Source organism: Crassostrea angulata, chromosome 9 (assembly GCF_025612915.1).
Source record: "Crassostrea angulata isolate pt1a10 chromosome 9, ASM2561291v2, whole genome shotgun sequence".
In the NCBI taxonomy this organism is placed as follows: domain Eukaryota; kingdom Metazoa; phylum Mollusca; class Bivalvia; order Ostreida; family Ostreidae; genus Magallana; species Magallana angulata.
This window is the reverse complement of record NC_069119.1, coordinates 14,239,749-14,250,829: the sequence shown is the minus strand read 5'-3', so window position 1 is coordinate 14,250,829 and position 11,081 is coordinate 14,239,749. Positions and strand designations below refer to the sequence as shown.

Genomic DNA, 11,081 nt, shown 5'->3' with positions numbered 1-11,081 from the left:
GATGTTACGTTAAATATACATTGTTTTTAATTATTTTCAAAAAAAAAGTATCAGATTTTAATGATATTTTTAATTTTGCCGTATCTAATCATTCCTCATATGGGCATTTTACGCGCCTTATTCACTCATCTTCTTTGATTTTATTCTTTGCATGTACTAGACAATAGATCTAGGGTTCGCAAATCTCGGCAATATTTTCGGAAAGCTATAGTTCTGTAGCTTAGCAGAATTCTACAGTCATCTATGAAGCACATTTTTTTGCCTTCATGTTTCATTATTTATCGCAAATATAACATGGATGTATACGCTACGGCCGATGTAGCATTGCGTTAAGTGTTGACACTTTCTATAACCGGTGTGTATTTCAATTGCGAGTCGCAACAAACTGGCGCATTTATATAGGCCCGACTATTTGTAAATGCATGTTGACAAAATGATGCTAACACTTGGAAACAAATGTCGAAGAAAGTTCGTAATAGAGTTGTACTCGCGAGTTAAAAATTATATAAGAACAAACGGGGCGATGTTTACGTACATATGTAAATAAATTTATATGTTAGTGAAAAAATGCCCCCAAACCAAAGAAAAGAATCTCTAATACGTATAGCAGGGACGGGCCCATATGAATTAAAGTCACTATTTGTACTTCGCTCATCGAATTGCGTTATTCAGTTCATTGTGAAAAAATTCAACAGAAACTGTTTAGTTAACAAAATAATTATATCTTACATTACCGTTCACAATGTACCATAAATGTATATGGAGTATCGCATGTTTTTTCTCACGAAAAAGCTAGCGTTTGCTGCAAATTAGAGATACACGAGCTGACACGCCGTGAAATCCATAAGACGTTTCACAGCATATGTAAAAAAAAAATCTGAACTAAAAATCTTTGAAACGTAAAATGTAGTTTATAAACATTTAAAATGGCGACTCGATTTGCACGTGAATTTTACAATCCGACGTCGATTAGCGTGTTTTAGAGAAAGGCAGCAGCAAGTAAAGCGTCAACATCAGTAGTAAATATTGTCTGATGAATATTGAGGTGCCTGTAATAAAATTAATGTTTCTACAGTCTGAGTGAGGTACAAAATAAGGTACAAAGTAAATCACAGGTCAGTCGAAAATTAAACACATTTGTATCGTAAATTTAAAGTTTTTTGTGTGTTTGAAAACACATGCACACTTGTAGAAGAAAGTGTGCCATTGATCGGTTGAAGTTCAATAAAATGTAATTTATGTAATATTCATTGTCAGAATATGTTGTGAATTCTTTGGAATAAGCTACAACAAAATAAGTATACTGGCTCAACTAAAACTTATGCGTTGAAAATAACTGAATTTATCAATGAAGCATAATTACTGTAATATGAAATGGCAAACCAGTTTAAATAGCGTGTTTCTGACAATTGTTTACATCATACATTTCATACATTATTTAAATGTATGTACAAAATAATTAGCAGCTATAATGCTTAAAATATCTTATAAGATGAAAATTAATTCTCATACTGAAATCGACACGTAAATAAAACATTGCCTGTAACACTGCATACATGTACCTAACAGAGTTATCGTTCCTTATCCGCTAGGGTCCCCGTGAGAAATACCCTTCCGGTCAGGACCGTAGCAATAGGCCGTGGCTATTTATAGCCACCGTCTAAAAAGTTACAGAAAAGTGAGACAGCCTACAGTCCTTAGTCATACATAAAGCTAACAAATGCTTTGAGTACTTTGTTAAATGTAATATTTTTATTTTACTCTACATTGTCCTTCCTGTTACTTCATTTTCTTTTAAAGTTGATATTTTCTTAGGCAAATATTCTTATAGGAAAAGTTTGTTTCTTTTGTATTTTACATAGTAATCAGAAATAAATCTATTATTTATTTTAAATATCAACATCAATTTCCACTACTGACCAGATTGTGTTATTAGGAGTCTCCCCTGTTACAGTTGTAAACATTTTTCAATTGTTATGCTATATTTTTCAATATATTTTACTTCTTCACAAATGTCATTATATATTAGGAACACCTTAGAAAATTTTCCGGTTTTTTTATATTCAGTGTTTTACCAAATGAAGATTTTGATCTGAATGTACACAAGTCCCTCCTGTTGCTTATTTTGTTCTTTCCTGTTACACGTTGTACTGTAAAGATTATAAAGCTTTTAACATAGTATTAAATGGCATTGTATAAGGTTAATCTATATTTTAAAAGCATATTAATTGACTCCAAACTGTGAGATTGATGCTAAGTTTACTATCGATCAACTTTAAATCAGAATTGTTACAACTTTGTAACAGGAAAGACTATAATAATGTATAATACAACGTACTGTCTTTCCTGTTGCGATGTTGTCTTTCCTGTTACAGCACCATAAATATAAAAATATGTTGCTTGTGTATATTTCTTTTAGGTTTGGGTCTACACATGTGCTTAAAGTTTCATTTCTAATCAAATATAAGCATTTTGAGCTTGATACTTATCTTTTTATTCTGTAAAATTGTGAAAATAACAAACAAAATGTTTACCTGTTTGAAAATTTTCTATTATATTATTGTAATTTGTATTTTGCTTCTGTTTCATTGAAAAAATGTTACTGGTCCTTTATTTGTCATGCTTTCACAATATGTTTTTGCTTCAATTTATTAAAATTTGTATTTTCTAAAGTGTAACAGGAAGGACAACATTTAAGCATGACCAGTTCTTTGATTGTGTTTTACTCAGAAATCAAATAATTTCTAGGTGGGAGTTAAGTGTTTTTGTATTCTTCAGATATGTGTTTATTGTTACAATTGAAAAACATTATTTTTCAACACAAGAAAATTCTTGATTTTTCTTAAATTTTATTTCTGCGTTTTTTTAATAATGACTCATATATTTACAGCGGAAAAGAGAGAAAAAAGCACCGAGAGAAGGGGAAAGGAAATAAAACGCAAAATTTTCCTGATGGCCGATTATTAATATTGACAACCCAGTAGGGAAATCCTCTGCGACATTTTTCGTGTTCCTGATCTTTTCTCGCTAAAGTTGTACCACAATCTTGTCACTTAAACTTAAATCCACTGTGCCTCTCTTGCACATGTCTGTTTGCTGCATACAGGCTTTCTGACCTGAACTTCTCACAGATATTACACACATACTTTGCCACCTAAAAATCAAACTCGCAGTTTTTAAAATCACGATAACTAAATAAAAGTATAAAAATAAAACAACCTAACATATATCACCCTATCAGTAGTATAACTGAAAATCTCTATATTGATGGGGAATATTAACATTTCTCTTTGCATGTTGCTCACGACCTTCACTTTCTACTCTAGTCGCACTTCTAGAGTCACTTTCACATGGCACATTTGTATCACTACAAAGCACACCATCTTCCATACCGATATCCTCACTGAAACGATAATTCTTAAAATTCACTTCATCACCAACATTATGATCACTATTTACATTCAGCCTGTTTTCTCCTAGATGGATATTTACTCCATCAAAAGCAACCGCTTAATCTCTCACTCCACAATGTACAAATTCACTTATCATCCAGTCTGGTTTATTTTCTCCCTTATATGGCTTTAACCTATCACAATGAACAGCTTTTGGTTTTGATCTTGGTCCGACCCAATAATTTCTCCTAAGAGTGTTGGCCATATGCACATTAATGTACACCCTCCCACCACGATGAGGTCCTCCTAGATCGAGAGGGAATATTTTAGTGGTTTCTCTTGCTTTTTTTACCCATGCACCACTAATCCAGGCGTAGTCAAGGTCAATCAGAATCTCACATGTATAGGTAGCTGTAATCAGTGACGAGTACAGTCATTTCATGCATATCTTTTACAATTGAATGCTATGCTATGGTATGCGATTTTAATGATATGCTATGAGATTTGTATGCTATGCTATGAGATTTGTATGCTATGCTATGAGAAATTGAAATGAAGGGCTTAATGATATGGTATGCTATGCTATGCTATGGTATGCTATGAGATTTGAACAAAAACGCCTCCATACAATGAAGAGTTCCACACATTTCAAAGTAAAATAATAAGAAGCCTAAGTTTACCACAACTCTATCATGTAAACATTTATTTTTTCAAATAAAAACATTTAAAACCGAGTTAAAATAATGTTGTATGCTATGCTATGGTATGCTATGGTATGATATGACGAATGCGATTGTATGCTATGGTATGAGATTCCAATGCTATGCTTTGAGATGTCAATGCTATGCTATGAGATTTCAATGCTTTGCTATGATATGGTGTATGTTGTAAAAGATATGCTTGAACTGACTGTATCTGTCCCTGAAAATATAAAGCAGTGATAAGTTTACTGTATTCATTTTTGTTAAATGCTTAAAAATGTTTAATGAACTAAAAAAAATGGAAGTCATTTTCACACATTGATGTATGAATTTTCCATATTGGTGCATGAATTTTCAATAACAACTTGGTGTAGCAAAAAATTTCGCTTTTGATATTACCGTCATCGTAAACCATCTGAAGCTGCTTATGTATCATTGAAGGTTAAAAAGTGCAACACAGATTTCAGGAGTATAGAAGTAAATACTCTTTGTATGCTTTCTAAAACAAGGTATTTTGGAGATGAAAAGTTAATTATCAACTCCTTAAAATTCTCATCAGTGTTTTTCCTGCTTTTCATTTCAACCAATAAAAGTCTAAAGCCTGGGTTTTTGTCTCAGTTGGGAGTAAAAGTATAAATTATGAGAATTACGTCAATATATGTCGCCTTAAAGTAGGCCTATAATTAATAAAACTAGACTCTTGTTGCTATAGCAACAAGAAGGTCTTCCGTTCTTTCAACACCTTTTTTTCAAATATGGATATAATAACTTTCAGAACTTGCTTCCATATCAAACAATTAAATGTAGAAAGAAAAAATCACTATTTCCTGTGACGACAGGAAGTAACGACGATTCAATCAAAACATGTGTAACATATCTATATAAAAAAGTTAATCATTCTAAAAATTTTGGTTGTTGAATTTTGAGATCTGATAGAGACAAAAGTTTATTGTCTCCAGACTGGAAAACAGATGAACGGAATTGCTCAATGAAAATATAGAAGTAAGTATATCTTAAACATTTGTCTCTCGTACATTACTGTATATATATATCGTGACGGCAGACATGTGACAGCGGACACGTAACTCAACATATGTGTGCCAAAAAAAAATGAAAGACGTAAAACACATCAATCAAATATCTATGATCAATGTAAGTTTAGTTTTTTAATAAGTTAAAAGTTTAGAGTTCTGGCGAGAAAAAAAATAGTTATTTGAGATATCTCACCGGAAGTAGAATGTTTTTATTTAACATCGAATAGAAGACATATATAAGCATATATACTTATATAAAGATTCTATAAATTAAGTAAAATAGGTTAGAATTTTGCTTTTGATGTACCTCCGCTGATAACCGGATGTCATGCCGAACACAACAAAGTAGTGCAAACAGATCTACATATATAGGTATATCAGCCCACAAAGTTTAATTGTTCAAGTCCGATTATCGTTTTATCCATCAATGTGAAATAGAAACATATGATATACCAATAAAAAGAATAGTTCAGTGACGACTAAGAGTGATACCTTTTTTAATATTGGCTTATTCTTTTTTTAGACTGTATTTCAAGTTTGAAGTTCCTTAATACATTAAAAGAACAAAATTGAGTTTAAAAAAAAACCAGTTGAAGATATAACACCGGACACTGTAATTTTCACACTGACAATTCACAACCTTGGTAGTGAACATTTTTCAAAATGTTTACACATTGCTTTGAGTGATAGGATGTTATTTAAAATTTAAGTAGACCTGTACGACAAGCTTTATGATTTGTTTATTAACGAGACCTTAAGTTTCAATTGTCCCGGGCTAGAAGGTTTTCGTCAGTGTATAATCCTGCAACAAGGTATATTCTTAGATAGTTCTTGCTATCCAACTAAGGTCCACAAGTATATAACCAACACCCTAAGTTGTCAATGAAATATACAGTGAATGCTTTATAAAAGTACCCAGATGTAATGTCTCCTGTTTAAAAGAATTTGAGAATCAAGGATGATATATCAGGGATAGACATTAAAGTTTTAATCCACTTAAATTGCCCTTCGGGCAAGTAAACTGAATTTCTCACTTGCCCGAATGTTAAAATTTGTAGCATGACAATTATTATTTTGTAACAAGACAACACCACACTCGTTTATTTTATTTGAGTAACTCACAATTATGATAACCAAATACGAACTTTTGTAAGTGGGCGTGATCCTTGCACCATGTATTACTATAGAAACCTTCTGAATGCCAGAAATGTGAAGGAACATGTGAAGAATTCTTACAGGCCTTACAAGCAGCTCTATTATACAGTCCTTGATGCTTTGTGCATTGTACATTTTTTACATCATTTTCATCTTGCTGATCTGGATTCAGAAATTCCATTCCCAGACAATTTTATGCAAATGACCAATGAAGACAAAATAGACTGGTTGAATGAAACCTGCAGAACAATATTGAAAGGTGAATTCTTTGATAATGAAGACGAAATTTTCTCCTCCTTGAGAAAAATACTTGAAGATCCAAATCATGAAGAAAACTACTGGGTATCTTGCCGCCAGAATCAGAGATTTCATTGTCATTTCTGCGACAGAAATTATGCTTGTGTAGGATCTCTAAAAGCACATGAAGAGAGGGGGTTCACAACTATATTGCTAGGGTGCAGAAAAGAACACAGAACAAAGAACAAAGAAAACTAAAAGACTACATCAGTATGCTGTTCAAATTAATTTTGATTCACAGAAACCTGGATGAGGCCGTAGACATGGGAGACGGAGAACGTTCTACAAGATCTGCGAAATATGAACTTCCCATTTACTACAAAACTGGGAAAACGAAATACACAATTCGATCTATACACCTCACTGCACTTGTTTCAGGGCTGCTTTCACCTCAGCAAACTGAGCGTCTTATTGCAAATCGTTTTGTGAATGTGCAAGGAGATGCCAATAACAATATTGCTCTTGATGAATATCTTGAGATGCTCAATAGAGACAGCAAAATTGCATGCAGGGCCACCAAACAAAGGAAAGTATCCTCAAGCATTCAAAGGAATACCCTCTTCTTGTAGAAATGACCAAACATATGAAAAAATCAGCAGTGCAAGTGTACGAAAAGGTTTTCACCATTTGCCATCAATACACAGCTGATGTGCAACTTGTCCTGAAGGACCTGCTGGAAAGAAATGCTGTTCAGAGTGAAGAGGAAATCAAATGTAAAAACTTAATTGCAGAACGAAACCCATTTGACAAATGTGCAAGTAAACTATCAACAATGATTCAAAGGCATAACCCAACATCCCCATATTGCAGACTTAAAGACCCTCATGTTTAAATGACTATGAATGTACATAGTAATTCACTGCTTAATTTTTCTGATAGAATGCAGTTGTTTAAAATTAAGAATATCATTACCAAATCTGCAGTAGACTGACTGAATTTTAAATGCAAGTTGACATTTGTTTACTTCATAAGTTGAGTTAATTACCAAGATGTGACTATTTGAACTTTACAAGTACCTAATATCACTATTTATTTGCAGAATGTGCAGAACATTGATTATACTGTAATTCAAAATACTGCTCAGACTATCAAGTACATGTAGGTACTACATGTTGAAATTTACCATTGTGTAAATGCATAAGCATGTGAACTGTATGTTAAAATCATGCCCACGTAAAGACTCATTAAGTACATGTAAAAATAAAGAAGTAAAACAAAACATAAGCTAATTATCTTTTTTAACAGGAGCAAAAGATGTAAAAATAAAAGATTACAAGGATGGGTTTTTAGTATTTTAATCTTTTGAGACAATATGATAGGTGTGTTTAATGTCATAATTCATCAAAATCACCTGAACTTTCAAAATCTGTCACCTCAGATTCAGAATCTGACACATTTTCATCAGTTTCAATATAACTACTTTTCAAAAGTCTTTCCAATTGTAACTGTGAACAATCACCACATTTACATTTATCTTCACATATGTCACAACAGGTGTGTTTTTCCATGTCACTACGAATTTCCTGCAGTTCTGAGTCCTTTAGAAAAGATTTCATAATGGATAGTCTTCTGCAACTGGGATCACGAATAACACATTTCACATCAGTATCAGTGTTACGCACGTTGTATGAATTGTGCAGCAATACAGCACAGGATGGATTACCATCTCTACCAATACGACCGATACCTTGGATAAGGATTACTGTTGTTAGTGGAGGTCCATAGAGAAAAAGTGAATGAAATCCTTGAATATCCAATCCCATGCCAAGAGCACTTGTGGCAATAATTATCCGTAAGTCACTCTGTGGATTTCCCAAATCAGAAATTTGTCTTTTCTGCAGACTCTGAATGAAACATTGCTACACAGTTGATCAAATTTGGACATTCTGATAAAATATATTGATACATAATGGAAGCATCCTTTATAGAATTGCAATACACTAAAGACTTTGGGAATTCTTCCTTTAGTTACTAAGTCCATTAACAAGCCACAATAATGCCATCTCGACTGAATTGTGCACTTTTTTAACAACAAGTTTAATGTTTGATTTATTTGGTGATAGTGTTATTTCGACGGGATCATTCAGATTCAAAAGTTTCAATGTTTTCTTTCTTATTTTTACAGAGCATGTTGCACTAAGGGCCAAAAGTGGGGCATCTGGATAAAATGTACGTAATTCTCCTAATTGGGCAAACCTGCCTCTAAATGCTTCTTTTCCTTTGTCTGACTGTAGACCCCTGATAAGAATTTATATAACTAGGTTATTGGTAAAATATCAGTTTGCTCTGTTTATATTGAAGTGTAAAAGGTAAACTGTAGTATTGGGTAGTGAATAATTTGAAACTTCACAAAATCTAACATTATTTTTCAGAATGTTGTTTTCTCAAAACGACATATCAAATACGAGAGCGTGAAGGATCTAATTTTAATTAGATTGTTAAAAACCTTTGCCATTTTAACATTTAAGTCACACAAAATAGTTTCTTTTTTTTTATTGACATCTACTTTTTCTTTGTCTCCTTTGGTGCTCTATGTTTTGAAGATGCTCATCAACTAACAGTTTATATTATTGTTACAACTCAGTTTCAAAACTTTTTATAAATATGCTTGTGTTGTCACTGCTTACATTTATAAAGCATTACCAGTAGGTATTCCTACCTTGATTTTCTGAAAATTGTGCCAAGAAAATAATATAAACTATGCAATTGTGCTAAGATACGATATTGTCATAATTTTCATCCTTGTTGTTTACCATTTATATGACCTCAGATATTACAATGCAGATTTTATGAATCAGTACCATTCTTAATAACACGGTCAAAATTATATATAATCAATATTTTTATCATATAATTAACAACTTTTATAACATTGGTGCAGCAATATTTTTAATGGAAAACATTGCTTAAATTTATGGAACTGTATTTTTTATTTACTGACAAAATTCAATCATTTTGTTTTTGCCAAAATAGCATTCAATCAGTATTAGTGCTTAAAAATGTCTCAGTTATTTAAAAATTCTACGTGCACTATACTTAAAAATGCCTATGTTTGCAGCTTTCCGCAATATATATTTTCACCCTCAAAGATAAACGATTTGCTTATAAACCTGCATGTTCATGTTCAATCCTCACATGTAGATATTTTTCCATTATATAGGAAAGTTGTAGTCCCAAAGTGATTGAATATTAATTAACCATGCAACCAATTTTGTTAAAATGTCTGATACGCAAGTACATATTTACAGGGTTTTTTGTAGTTTAGCAAGTTTATTTTGTTGACCGAAGATTTGGAGTGTTTACATGTTAAATGTTTTGATCTTAGCATTCTTTGTTTACAGAAGCTTTGAAGTGATTACATGTTCCATGTTTTGATCTTATCTTCTCTTATAATACCGGTAAAGACATTAAAGCAGGCAATTCTTTTATTTTATGATAATCTAATGATGATGATTGTTGCAGTCATGGTTATGACTCAAACATTACAATGACCAAAACCCATACAATGTTGTCAAAATATCATTCCTATGATTGGTTATTCATCATACTGTGTCATATTTTTTGATAACTGAAGGTGATTTCATACTAAGTTTATCAATATCATACTTGTTTACACTGATAAATGTTTACAACGGTACTTTTACAATTTTCAGTTAACCAAATCTATACTACTATATTAAAATAATAGACTCGAATTTTTTAGCTTTAATACCGATAAATCGGAAGAGTGCTGTCTTTTGTTTAATATATTCTAAACATCATTGGAACTTGGAGATTACCAATTTGTTTTTATTTTTTCTTAATCAAGCTTCGCTAATTTATAATCAACGAAAATTCCTCAAAAGATTCCGGAAATCATCTGAATTTTTGGATTTTACAATCTTTTACACCATTTTAACTCAATTCTTCACCTACTCAGACCAACTCCGTTGTTTATTCATATTGCCTGTCGTAATTTTCTGGTCTAATGTACTACCTCATATTTGGTCCATGGAAAAACATTCCGATCTTTCAGTTTACCTTTTAACCCTTCAAGAAGGCACAGCGTACATTTCGTTTCACTTCTGTTGCACGCTGGGTGCCTAATTTTTCAACTGAAATCTGTCCTTACTCTAGAGAGCTGTTATCTTTTGATAAAATTCCTTATCAGTAATTTAACACAGGTATGCAAATTAAGTTTTTATCTTGAAAACTTAAAACTCAACACATTGCAGGTATGAGTTATAAATAATGCTTAAATGTTGCAGTTATGCACCAGGGGAAAGCACAGAGTCTCCCACGAATCTTTTTTTCAGTAGTAGATCGTACATCGGAAGTTTTCCTATTCGGCGATACCTCATAAATGTGCTTAGCAGCGTTGAGTAGAAGGGAATCAAAAAATAATAGAAAGAAAGGGTTTTTAATCTTAGTCTTAGCAGAAATATTCGGAAATTTCTAGAATAGCGATTTCTTTACTTTCGAAGCAGAAATGTGCGAAGTGTCGGTTTGCGTCGTTCGTTAAA

At 32.3% G+C, this 11,081-nt stretch overlaps 1 pseudogene; it reads right to left on the bottom strand.

Moving 5' to 3' along the window:
• Positions 1-7,910: 7,910 nt before the first annotated feature.
• Positions 7,911-10,560, bottom strand: LOC128162130 (bifunctional 3'-5' exonuclease/ATP-dependent helicase WRN-like; annotated as a pseudogene).
• Between the last annotated feature and the right edge of the window lie 521 nt (positions 10,561-11,081).